Consider the following 14,469-nt stretch of genomic DNA (forward strand, 5'->3'; position numbering starts at 1 on the left):
GATACTTGATTGAGTAATAGTAGGAAGCAGGATGTGTTTTCTAATGCTTAAATCTTATAATATGGTATTAGAGGAAAGAATATCTAAGCTTTGGTTTCAACCGTCCTAACTAAAAGAAGAGAGGAAAGAGAATGGTGCAGTTTGCTATGGCCAGCAATCCATGATGACTGAGAGTTAGATAATCGTGCATAGTGGGAGGTTGTACTAGGTGAATTTTTTAAGTTATTCTTTCCCTTCCTCCCTCTTTTTCCCTCTTTGTTTCTTTCTCCTTTCTTTCTTTCTTTCTTTCTTTCTTTCTTTCTTTCTTTCTTTCTTTCTTTCTTTCTTTCTTTCTTTCTTTCAATCTTTCTTTCTTTCAATCTTTCTTTCTTTTCTTCTTTCCTTCCATCCATCCTTCCTTCCTTCTTCTCTTTCCTTTTCTCTTTCTTTCATCTCTTTCTCTCTTTCTCTTTCTCTTTCTTTCTTTCTTTCTTTCTTTCTTTCTTTCTTTCTTTCTTTCTTTCTTTTTCTTTGTTGTTTTATTTTATTTTACATTCAGAGGACACTTGTGCATGTTTGTTACAAGAATAGATTTGTAATGGTGAGATTTAGGCTTCTAGTGACCCAGTCACTCAAATAGTGAACATTGTACCTAATGGGTAATTTTTCAGCCCTCACCCTCTCCAACTTCCCCCATTTTGAAGTCCCAAATGTCTATTATTTCTATTTTTATATTCATGTATACCCATTGTATAGCTCCCAATTGTAGGTGAGAATGTGCAGTTTTGATTTTCTGTTTCTGAGTCATTTTACTTAGGATAAAGGCCCTCAGTTCCAGCTATGATGCTTCAGAGGACATGATTTCATTCTTCTCTACAGCTGTACTAGCTACATGTTTTGCCTCAGGCAGGGTGAGGAGCAAGAAACACAACCATAGATGCCATTGGGAACAGAGGAAGTTTGTTTCCCTAGCTCTGTGTGAAAGCTTCCTGTACTATGTAATCTTCCGGACCAAATGAATTGCCACTCACTCTTTAGTCACCCACTATGATTTAGTCTTGTAGCAAAATACGAAATATACTTACGTCATTATCTAAGCCCATTAATTTGGAAGCAGAGGCCTAGAAGGAGGCTATTAAAGACCAAAGTGGGGAAGAACACCAAAGTCTGTAGCTAAAACACAAGGATGCAGGATCCAAATTAATCAGCTCTAACAACAAGTTTGCTATCTTTAGTTACTTGGTTGGAGAGTTGAGAGAATGCAAATTTGCCAGCATCCTACTGTAATTTTAAAAAGTATTTTATTACCAGAAAAATCCCAAGCTAGGTAAGTAGGAAAGGATTCACATGGTTATTTACTCCTAAGGTTTGAAACTTGAAACTACCCACACAGGAAGTGAGCTGGTAAAGCAGCATGGCTGCTCAATGTCTCTTCCACATAAAAGTAGGAAGCGTGATGGAAGGGTGAATTTTCCAGTGAAGAAAATCAGTAGAATTGACTTTGATTGACCAAGAAACATTTCACTTCCTTGGCAGGGAATCCGTGCAAACCATATCTAGGAAGTATCATAGATGCCTTATACATTGTTTCTCCTTCTTCCCCTTTGTAAATCAGAGCTTTTGTGATAATTATCCTGTTTTAACTTCATTAGTGTATATTCAGTGTGTGGAGGTGGTTTAATATATTATTTATTCATGGCCTTTTGCACCTTGAGGTCATATCTAAACAGACTAGTCTGCAGATTGCCCAGAAAACCTTGACTTAGAGAACAATGTATGAACTAAGATTCAGCTAGTCACCCTCTGGAGGAAAGGATAAGTGAGATTTTGCTTATGAATGAATGGGACACTTGCATATTGCTGGGCTGAGAATTTTTGAAATTTTATGAATTGCAGAAAAGGCATTTATGACTACCAGGAAGTGAAAGGATAGAATTACTGAAAGCATCTGCTTTTTTTTTTTTTTTTTTTTTTTTTTTTTTTAAGACAGAGTCTTTCTGTGTTACCCAGACTGCAGTTCAATGGTGCAATCTCAGCTCACTTGAACCTCTGCCTCCTGGGTTCAAGCAATTCTCCTGACTCAGCCTCCTGAGTAGCTGGGACTACAAGCACTCATCACCACACCCGGATAATTTTTGTATTTTTAATAGAGACAGGGTTTTTGCCATGTTGGCCAGGCTGGTCTCGAACTCTTGGCTTCAAGAGATGGGCTCAGCTTGGCCTCCCAAAAATACTAGGATTACAGGCATGAGCCATAGCACCCAGCCTGAAAGCATCTACAATTTTTTTTTCACTCTGCCCACCACCATTTATTTTCAGAAAAAGTGTCTCTTCTGCTTCACATGATTTTGATAAGCTTGTTAATCAAGATAGTTTGACATTTCTAAATGAGATAAAGGGATAGGATCTGATCATTTTGTTGGAGCAAGACATTTACTATGATGTTTATAAGGTAATATAGTCTCCTTGTGCAGTGGATAACCTTTATAATTAAACACTATGACAGCGGTTGTGATATACAGCATTAAGGAGCCACAGGAACACCAAAATGGAGAAATCATCCTGGATTGAAGCACAGTGTTCTGAGAACACTAAATAGTTAGTCTGGTGCAACAGAGGTAAATTATATAGAAAAGCTTGTGAGATCCTCTTTTCCACATAACTGGGGTCATGGTGTTGAACATCTTGTGGCTATAATCAGGTTAGACTTTACACTGTAAGCAGTGTTGGGCCACTAAAGAGACAGAGTCTCACTCTGTCACTGAGGCTGGAGTGCAGTGGCACCGTGTCAGCTCACTGCAACCTCTGTCTCCTGGGTTCAAGCAATTCTGCCTCAGCTTCGCGAGGAACTGGGATTACACGTGCTCACCACCATGCCTGGCTAGTTTTTATATTTTTAGTAGCAACGGGGTTTCACCATGTTGACCAGGCTGGTCTGGAGCTGCTGACTTCAGGTGATCTGCCCACCTCAACCTCCCAAATTGCTAGGATTATAGACATGAGCCACCATGCCCAGCCTCCTTTCTTTCAATAGTATTTCAGAAGTATGTTGAATGAATGGACTAAAATGAGTTTTATCATTATAGCAATCTGATAATAAGTATGGAAAAGTCTGTGAAAGACCAAGTGATCTGGGAAATAAGATGGCTTTCCTGGATGAGAATGAAGTGCAAGTTTTTCCAATCCTCAAAGTACCAGTAGAAGGAATGCCAAAGATTTGGCCCTTCTCTTACTCTTTAGCATATTGAGTACAGCTTGATTGACTGTGCTGTGGGTATTAGACAATTTTAGAATCATTACATAAATCAGCATGCCTCTCATATTAAAAAAAAAGTTTTCTTTTACATTGATGAATGCTTGTCTTCCTTCTTAAGAAAAATAAATAAATATCTACATCCTAGCAAACATATGGTGTGTTTAAAACTGCTAGCAAATAACCTACGTAATTGGACAGCCCATTATCTTGATTATTATTATTACTTAACACAGATATAGCACTTGCTTCAAACGGCATTCACTCAAAGTAACTGACAAGCATTAATTACTTAATGTGTTCATGTTCTTTATGGGGAAGTTAAATATACTTGAGTATATATCTGAGGACACACACATATACACACACTCCCAGGATTAATAGAGAGTCCAAGGAAATGTCTGTTGATTGCTGAATGTGTGTATAATTATGTCTATATAATTCCTAACAAATGGATATCAGTCTTCATTTCAGAAATATAGTTTCAGTAACAATGTTTATAATCACTTTTAGCTACAGTTTTAGTATAAAAATTATTTTAGTCAGAAAGTTCTTTACAGTTAAATTTTTGTGATAATTTTAATCCATATAGTCTTCTGGAAAATAACATAGTATGCTTTATGTTGTCTTCCGTGAACAATGCATTAAGGTCTCCATATTGGTATCCTTGGTGTCAGAGCAAATAAATTGAATAAATAAATAAAAGACAGAAATCTCTTTTCCACTTCCTAAATATACATTCATAAGAGACTAAAGGGCCAGTGTTATCAATTATTTTCTTCTTCCCCTCAATGCATTAGCATATTCTCTAGAATGATGTGCATGTGCTGATGAACAAAGTCAGCTTCCTCTTCTGGGTTAGTTGCAGTGTGTACCCAATTAGTATCTCAGGTATTTTTCCTATCCACATGGCAGAGCACCCAAATATACCTGGATTTAATTGCCCTTACCTTCATTGGTCGATATTTTCTCTAACTTAGTTGGAAGTTGTTATTCTGGGCCACTGAAGGATCCGTCAGGATGTGTAGAGTGAGAATAGTAATAGTTGGTAGTAATTTATGCCTTGCTCATTAGGATCTCTAGATCCAAAGTCTCTAACTTCAAACTTACAACATAGGCATCGTACATCTAAGCTATTTCTATCTGAATGTACCGTGTAGACCATTCTGTGTCACATATATATTTATGACACTTTAACTGAATTATTGCTATCTTACAGGTGATCAACACTGCAGTTTACAAAAGATAATAGAAAAGATGGAACTTTCCCTCCTGAGTCTCATCTATTACACAAACCCAAACTAGATAGGCAATAAATACTATAGGCTGCCAGAAGGGTGGGAAGTAAAATTATGGTAGTGCAATAAACCAGGGTGGTATGGTCAGTCCCAGAGGAGAGGCTTCTATAACATTGAGAGGTAAGGTTTATATAGAAACTAAAGTGTTCCATAATTTATTCTAATATCGTCTCTATTTTATTCTGGTGTTCTTTCAGGTAGCTTTTACTTTGTGATGAATTCTTTTTAATTAAATTCTAGTTACAATTTGAAGCCATCTAGGCTTCTTATTTTCTCTGAAAATCTGACGGAAGACATCGTTCTTCTACACAGATAATGCACACATACAAATAAGTACAGTATTTTAGATATTTATGTATAATGCCTATCCAAAGACTTCATAAATGGTTCACAAAACATATGTTAAAAACCCCTATACTTTAGGGGTTTAGAAAAAAGAAATGTACTATTTCATCTAATGCTGATCATAGACTAGAAGATTTCTACATGAAATCAATTATTCTTTTATGATTTAGTTTATATATAATACCTCTCATTCTCCTAAAGTGTTAAGGATCTAAAACTTTAATCCATGTGTAGTGTTCTATACTTTTATCTATTTTATACTATTATTCATTTATCTGCTTATAAAAACTCTGGTAAAAATTTTGTGTTAGAAATATTGCTGACTTCTGAAATACACTCTAATACTTTGGACCAAGAGAACCATTTTTGTATTTCACTTTTAATGTTTTTCACATTCTGAATGTATTGTTAAGATCCTTTGTTTTAAAAATGGACGTGATTGAGAGCAACTAAATTCTATGCATGTGAGACTACAAACGCAATAGCAGCTCTTGTGAGAACATATGTGTGTATGAGCTTTGTAGCTCTTACTTTAATTTATAGAGTCTGTGATTGCTCTGCTTCGCCTCTTACGTGTTTGGATTTCTTGAATTCCTTATTTGAAAGAACTACTCCATAAATGATGGATATTCCTTCCTCTGAACTATGTGATTGTACAAAAATATGCCTACTGAAAAAATGGGAATAAAAATGTAAGGGTTATAAAAGGTGTTGGTTAATGTATGATTATATAATAGTGAGGTGCTATTAGCTATTCCATTTATCTATTGCTGTTAAACAAGCCACCCCCAAACTCAGTAGCTTCAAACCACAGCTCATTCTCTCTCATGGTTTTGTGGTATGCCTGCTTTTAGCTAGGTAGTTTCACCTGGGATCTCTCAAGTGTTTATAGACAGATAGCAGCTGGGACTGAAGTCATCTGAAGGACGGGCTGGCTTGACCCTGGACACTCCCTATCGGCTCATTGCTTAGCTGGAGTTGCCAATTGAGAACCTGTGTGTTATCTCTCTCTGTGTGACGAGGGAATCCTCACATCACAGTAGCTGGAGTTCTTATGTGGGGTCCTAGGGCTCAAAGATAAAAGGTGGAAGCATCCAGGCCCCTTATAAAAGGCTAGCCCATAACTAGAATAGTTTCATTTTGCTATAGATAAAGCAAGCTGTAGGCAAATAAGGCCAACCCAGATTCCAGGAGAGGTAAATAAGACTTCACCTTTTAGTGGAAGGAATTTTTGAAAATGTGCTTTAATCTCTTATAGGAGCCTTTAAATAATTCCCAGAGATGAGCAGCATTGACAAGCTGTAAGAACAGGGATTTCTAATATTATATTTTAGATTTCTAACCTTGCTGTGATGTGCTAAGTTATCTCTAACTCCCAGAATTTTTCTTAGGTTGCCACACACACATATATAAAAGTTGTGAATAATTAAGGGTGAAAGTATTTAAAGGAAGCATAGCTTGTCTCACATTCACCACTTTGTTACTGAAAATAGAATGATGTCCTACCAAGAAGACTGCGTCCAGGGCATTCAAAGCATGAAAAGCAGCCTAATGAACAATGAGATATGATAAGGCACATAAAGAAGTCCATATAAATCTTCATTGTATAGAATCCCAAACACAATATAAAATATTTGAGAGTTTCTGAAGTAAAGATCCCAGGTAAATCTTGTTCATACCAGTTGTTCCCATACTAATTTGACATAGATTGGTCACACTTTCTCTGTCTCTCTTTTTTTCTCTCTCATTTAATTTTTTCCTAACAACTATCAATATCTAAGTTTCCTAAAGACACTTTGAAAAATGCTGCATAGTAAAATATAACAGAGAGTGTGTTGATTTAATAAAGAAGAATATCTTTGGATTACAGCTTATGAGATAGATTTAATGAAGGAAGTAAGAAGCTAGCAGAATCATTAATAAACTTGTTTTAGAAAAGAGGAGGAGAAATGTTGCTAGATGGGATAGAAGAGATTCATCTAGTCCTAGAGTTTTCTTCAGCAGGCCCTAAGATTTTCCTGAGATATGTCACAGAGGACCAGGAAGGAAGTGGACAGAAAAGCAAGCAGGACTCTAAACACTAATATCTTAGCAAACATCCAAAAAAAACCTCAGTTTATACATCTTCAATAGATTTCATTTGAAATGGTAATGGTGATAAAAGGATGAAGAAGAAAGGAATGACACGAGTGGGAGGAGGAGGAGGAGGAGGAGAAAGTTTATTCAAAAATTCAGTGGTACAATCAGAAATAGAACAAATCCTCTGTCTTTGAGACCAGGCTATTCTAGTCTTCTACATGATCTCTGAGGAGGGGAAATTCTGAGATTAAGAGAAAGTTAGGTTGTGGCGAGACTGTTATCAATCTTACATTTTAGGATAAGAATTTTTGTCATTACTCATAAAGATTTTAAAAATTTTACAAATATATCTTAGCAGGAACAGGATTTAATTTTTAAAGGAAGATAAAGTGCTAGTAGTTTAAGATAAAATTAAAGATAAAAATATTGCAATTCAGAAGAAAAATGTTTAAATAAATAGACTGGTTTATGTAAACAATTCCGGCAAGAGGTAGTGAATGACAGGACTCTGTTAATTCCAAGCTGATTGAAAGGTAAGCAAAAAAAGCCATACGTTTTCTGCCTTGAAGTTCTTCTGAAACTTTCTTAATGTCGGTGTATTTGATCATTAATTCTATATTAAAAATATTCAACAACTTAATTTTAAGTCATGATTGTAGAAATTTGGTTCAGTTACTGGTATTTATGTGTAAGTATTATATCTCTAAAAATATTTACTGCTCTTTCTTTTTTAAAAATTTTTTGTTAAGTTAAATTATGGCATCTTCTTAAATGCTTTTTATTAATTGATTGTTTACATTTATAATTGACACATAATAATTGCTCATATTTATATACAGTATGATGTTTCAATGGATGTATACATTGTATAATAATCAAATCGGGGTAATCACCACATCCATCACTTTAAACATTTATTATTTCTTTGCAGTGACAACATTCAAAATCTCTTCTAACTATCTTGAAATATACACTACATTGGTATATGCGTAGTCACCCTCCTGTGTTACAGAACAGCAGAACCTATTCTTCCTGTCTGTCTAAATTTGCACCTGTTGACCAACATCTCCCAATCTTCCATCATCACTATCCTCCTGAGTCTCCAATAATCACTGTTCTACTCTCTATTTCTATGAAACTACTCTTTTAGATTCCACATGTAAGTGAGATCATACAATGTTTGTATTTCTGTGCCTGGTTTACTTCATGTAACATAATGTTTTTCAAGTTCACCCATGTTGCCACAGATGATAGGATTTAAATAATTTTGAGATAGAGTCAGTCAGTGTTATTGGGTAATTTACTGAAAAAGTAAATTAATTATAGTTAGTACATTTAATTGTGTAGACAGTATCTGAAACACAACACTTAAAATGTCAGTGCCAGCTTTTGTAATGAAGCCAATTCTCTAAGCTTGAGCAGGATGGAGATGTGTCTGTTTTAGTTGGTATAATTTTCTCAGTGTCTGACACCTGGTAGACACTCCAAGTTATTTGTAGAATGAATATATGTTAATGCATGAAGTTGCTCATTTTCATGTTATTAAACATTGTGTAATACATTATTACATTTTGAAAGTTTGTATAATTTCATCATCCTCAACAATATAGGTTCTGTGAATGAATATGATTGGATAAAACAAACAGAAATTTATATAGGATTGATCATATTATAATTGAAAATTACTTAGAAACTCTTCAAAGTAAATAAGTAGGTACACATCATGCTGTACAAGGTCATTTCTCCTTTTCTGAAAGCACATTCCTGTTCAGTCTAAATTAGTTCTTCCAATCAAGCAACTGATGAGGTACTTTTTACAACACTTGAATTTTCTGCAGTACTATAAAGAGAGAATAGCACATAATTAGAAAGCCTGGAAGAACATTTGCTAAGCCATATCTATTTTTTAAATGATTTTTGTTCATTCTTACTCCACATAACTGGAAAAAAAATATTTTCGTGGTGAATTTGTGAATTTAATGCTTGAAATAATATAATCATTTATTATAAAGTATGACTTTATCTCTCTAAATAATTTTTTGAAATTGAATGTAATTTGAATTTTTTGAATAAATACACCTCTAATATTAGACTATTACATTCAATACAATTGTTTCTTTTAAGTAAAACCTGTATCTGGGCCTAGTGCAATTTCTTGTAATTTTGGCTATGCAGAATCTGATTGCAAATACCCTATCAGAAATTCTGATTAGCAGTTGTAGATGTTTTTGATTAATAAGTGATAAAGTCATCATTAGTTAATAAATGTCATTTATTTCACAGAAAATTTCTCTTTCAAACACAGGACTCATGAGGAGCAGAGGTCTCTGTCTCTTGAGTGCCCAAAATATTGGGGCACAATGAACTCAATATGGTTTAGGAATGATTAGTTCTTTGATAGAGAGTTCTCTGAGGTAATTAATGTGATTTTTCTTCAGAGTTTTAAATATCCAGCAAGCTCTTTTGTCCACTTGATTAACCAGTAAATTAAATTTTTATGTAAGTCTTCTGACCTAGTCAATTTGCCAGGAGTGTACATTAATGGAGGGTAACAGATGAGGTTCTTCCTGACCCTCTGTACAAATTGCTGCACCTCATCTACGTCTACCAGAAGGAGCCTCTGCTTTTACTGACATATGGGCCATTGTGGAAACAAGCAAAAAACGAAACATTAAAACTGAGAAATTTTAAGAGAGTCTGTGAGGTTCCACAGTAAGAGAAGGCAAGACACTGAAAAGAGAAGGAATATGTTAGCGAAACTAACATTAGGTAGTGTCTTTCAAGGCGAGAAGCACTTAGATGTTTATTGAATAAATGAAGCGAATGAATAAATAAATGGCTTATGCGCTGCACCAACTTAATATCTGGATATTTTCTTCTATCCAAAAAAAAAGTTTTATTATTCTTTTCTTACACTTCCAATGATTTTAAGTCACTGTGATTGTTTTAAAGTCACTGATTTTAAGAATTTAGTAGGCCTTATCTTTTAAAGTTGCATGACCTTAGGATTTAGGAAGAAATCTTGGAGTGGGCATTGGATAGTGCTGATTAAAGCAGGTGAGTTACTTAGATACTTGAGAAAATGGACCAAGGGGTTAGAAAAAAGGCAGGAACAGAAATCAAAGGTAACTTAAAAATGTTTCTTAAGGTAACAACGACATTTAGAAACAGGAATACATTTCTCCTCCACCCCATTCTTTATCTCCTTTCTTTTCCCTCTCAGCTTTTCTTTTTCTCCTCCTCCTCTTTCCCCCTGTTTGAAAATTGAGATCCCTATTTCCCAGGCTACAAACTCAGGCGGAAATTACTTATTCTATACTTCAAATATGTTAGTTACACTTACATAGTTCAGGGACTTCAGACCCTAATAATAATAGTTTCTTTCGAAAATGTTGCTTAGTTACAAAACTTGTCTTTTTATAACAAATACAACATTCCTAAATTGGAGGTGTATGTGAAACCAATCGGTGGAATACCTACATACTTTACCTTTTCTCCTGATTAAAATAAAAATCAAGATGTTCTAGTAAATTCCTTTCACTCATTACACCATTGATGATTGTATTCTCAAATACCTGAGGAAAATTAATGAGCTTTTGCAGAGTACTAAAACTGTACATATCTTTGGAAACTAATGTTGTATTTAGCTTCAGCCATGATGGATTGATCCAGTCCACTGTTGTACTGGAAAATGATTTATAAGAAGAAAAACAGGTGTCATTTTCTTTATGATTTATGGGTTTTTATCTTTAATCCTGAATTTTCATATCATTAGTCCTGAGAAGGGGATATTATAAGACAGATGCAATGAGACTTCAAATAATTTCATATGTGTAAATCAGTTTACTATCTATTTTTTGGTCATGCGTTTTATGATGGAACACATAATCATGATGGAGCACACGATTCTTAACCCTAGCATAATTTCTCAAATCCATATATTTGCCAAATTGCATAACCATATGTCAGGTTCACGACTATGCCAATTGTTATGTTTGGGGTTAGGTTCTAGCCCATCCTGAGGTCTAGAGGAAGTGGGTGAATGTGCAGAAAGAACACTCTAGGGGCCGTAGGCAGTGAAAGATGATTTTATTCAGCAGCAGCTCTCATCAAAAGCTTTTTCTCACATTGTTCACCCTGTCCTGGCTGTTTAGTCCAGCGGCCCCCATACACAGCTGTGTGTCTGGTTCTCTCTTGCCTTCACGGTCAGCAGCTTAGCTCTCTCTCTCTAGGCACAAGTGAGCTGAGCTGTGTCCTGGCTCCCTTCTGTCTGTCTGCAAAGACAGACACCTCTGACCCTTTCTGTGGGCACCAGCATACCTACACATTGTTAAAAGGGCAATTATACCTTTTACAGACAATACTGGTGTAGAGCCAAGTGATAGCCTTCCCATGTTATGGCTTCATGGCTGTGATAACAAGTGGAGTTATATGCCTGTGCCCTAAAGTTGCTGATGTAAACATCCTGCCTTGGCCTATCCTTGACAAAAGCACAGCCATGTTCCTTGCACCATATGTATATTCATATGGATATATATGTGCATGTAAAAAATCAATGTAAGTATAAATGAAGACAGCAATAGAGAAATAGTTTATTTAAAAGAATTTGATTATTGAATACAAATAGTCCCTTTTAATATGGGAGTTCACCTATGCTTTATAAAATGAAAAGTTTTTAGGAATTTATTGACCTAGGTTCAGGAGAATTACCTTTCTTCTTCCCAGAGCCCAATAGGTTACTTTTTATCAATGAGTGAGTAAAATGTACAGAACTCTATAGAGACATCAGTCAGAAAGATTTTTCAAAAAAGTTCTCTGATTTTCTACTCAAGATAACTTAAAAAATTATTATATATTATCTAGCCTATTTTTTCAGCTTTTTTCTAGTTTTCTTTCTCCTTGAATAGTTTCAAAGATTAAAGCTAAGCTTGAAGCACCATTTGAGGAGGTAGAATATGGCTTATTTGAATTATGTTAAGGCCCATAGAAACCACCTGATTGTGGCTTCTTTACATTGAAGTGTCTGGCCTCTTCCTCTACAACCAAGATGATAGGGAGTTGTCAGCGTTCAACCAGAGAAGCAGACTCAGTAGGAGATACACATTAAAATATTTTTGCAAAGAATTGGCTTAATCATTTGTGGGAGTTGGAGATGCAAGTATGAAATTCATAGGGCAGGCTAGAACACTTGGCCATGGTGGTGTGGCGGGGGAAAGTCCTGCTCACATTTCTTCTCCTTTGGGAAAACCTTAGCAATGCTTTTAAGGTCTTACTCCTGACTGAGTAAGGTCCATTCACATTATCAAGAATGGTATCCCTTAAAGTCAATTGATTATGAACTTTAATCACAGCTACAAAAAAACCTTTCTGCAACACCTAGATTTGTATTTGATTGATTATTGCAGTCTATAGTTTAGCTATAGTCACACTTCCAAAGACCATCACATCACAGCAATGATACACCATTATAGCTTTTCCTTTCTCACTTGGGGCACTGAGAGGCAAATGATCTGTGAAGAGACTGAGAAAACCTCATGCCTTATGTTTTTTCCCATGTTAGTTGTCTTACCATGAGCACTGTCTCACCATGCAACCCTCATTACAATTACAATTCCACTTATTCACAATTAAAAGAAACATGCTCAAACTTCTGGCACTGGTACATAAAGATTCATATTGGAAATTTGACTTTTCATTTATTTTGGTAATTTGGTAATTGTGTTGATTGAAATATATTTTGGGGATTGGGATGTTTTATAATCTATGTAGCAATTATTAGGGAGATTAATATAGTTTGAATGTGTCTCCACCCAAAATCTCATCTTGAATTGTAACCCCCATAATCCCCACGTGTCAAGGGAGAGACCAGGTGGAGGTAGTTAAACAAGGGGGCAGTTTTCCCCATGCTGTCCTCTTGATAGTGAGTGAATTCTCATGAGATCTGAAGGTTTTATAAGGACCTCTTTCCCTTCACTAAGCACTTCTTCTTCCTGCCTCCTTGGGAAGAAGATGTCTTGCTTCCCCTTTGCCTTCTGCCGTGATTGTAAGTCTCCTGTGACCTCTCCAGCCATGCTGAACTGTGAGTCCATTTAACCTCTATCCTTTATATATCACCCAATCTCAGACAGTTTTTTATAACAGTATGAAGATGAAATAACACAGAGATGAACTATTTATTTATAAAACATTTTTAAATCATAAAAGTTTGTGCTTTTTCAGAGGATATTTATATTTATTTAACACTTTTACATGGATAGGGTAGATGTTAATTAACTACTGTTTTCACCAAATATTCTGCCAAATCATAATATCCTTTACATTTGAATATAAGGAAATAGTCTATCTATAAAGAACATAAACGTTTTGATGAAAAGGGTTTTTTTTGGGAAAAATTTAGTATAAAAATTTTGACCCTTTAATTACAAGCTTGGGATCATTATATATTAAAATGCTTATCCTCATGTCACTTGAAACAAAAGTCAGTTTGAATTAGCCTAGTTAAGAAATGAAACTAGGCTGGGCACAATGGCTTCCATCTGCAATTCTAGTACTTTGGGAGGCCAAGGCAGGGGGATCACTTGAGACTAGAAGTTTGAGACCAGCCTGGGCAACATAGCAAGACCCTGTCTCTGTAAAAAGTAAAAACAAATAATTGGGTGTGGTAGCACCTACTGGTAGCTCCAGCTACTTGGGAGGCTGAGATGGGAGGGTTGCTTGAACCCAGGAGGTTGAGGCTGTGGTGAGCCATGATCATGCCACTGCATGCCAGCCTGGGTGACAGACAGAGATCTTGTCTCACAAAAAAAAAAAAAAAAAGAAGAAGAAAGAAAAATAAACATAAATTTGGAGAGAAAATCTCATCATTTGTGTCAGAGCAAAGGTAGTACCAAAACAACGGTAGATTCCTCTAGAAATAGATTTTTCTTCAGAAGCACAGAATACTTATTTATTCTGTTTTTCAGACCATGCCCAATCTCTTTTATTTGTTGCATGGCTACTGCATTAATTAGCAGCTTTGTTTGTTTGTGAATATCTGCAGTAAATTGTAAAGCAATTTGGTCTTTTAAATTGTCCTTTCTAAGATCAATGTCCATACTCAAGGCAAATAATTCAAAATTTTTTATTAGTCCCCTATATAGAATTAATTGGTTCTTGTTGTCTTTTCCTTTCCATGCTGTTCTATAGCAAAGTGAGAGCATGAAGATACCTAATAACTGTTCAGTAAATATTTGTTGATTGATAACAGAGGCTAGTTAGAAGAGTTTTAATGACTCATTAGTACTTTAAATTAATAAATCATGACAATAATATTTATGATGGCTTAGCTATTTTTAGACTCTGCATTCATATACACCAATAATCTATTGGTGGCTTTGAGTTCATTGCTTTACCTAGATAATTAAATATAATATTCCAAATTAGTTAGAGATAATAAACTCCCTCAGTAAATATTCAAAATTTATACTTACATATGTCTTCCTGTATGCTCATCAAAATATTACATTCGTTCAAGAA

The sequence above is a fragment of the Macaca nemestrina genome, chromosome 1 (genome assembly GCF_043159975.1).
Source record: "Macaca nemestrina isolate mMacNem1 chromosome 1, mMacNem.hap1, whole genome shotgun sequence".
NCBI lineage: Eukaryota > Metazoa > Chordata > Mammalia > Primates > Cercopithecidae > Macaca > Macaca nemestrina.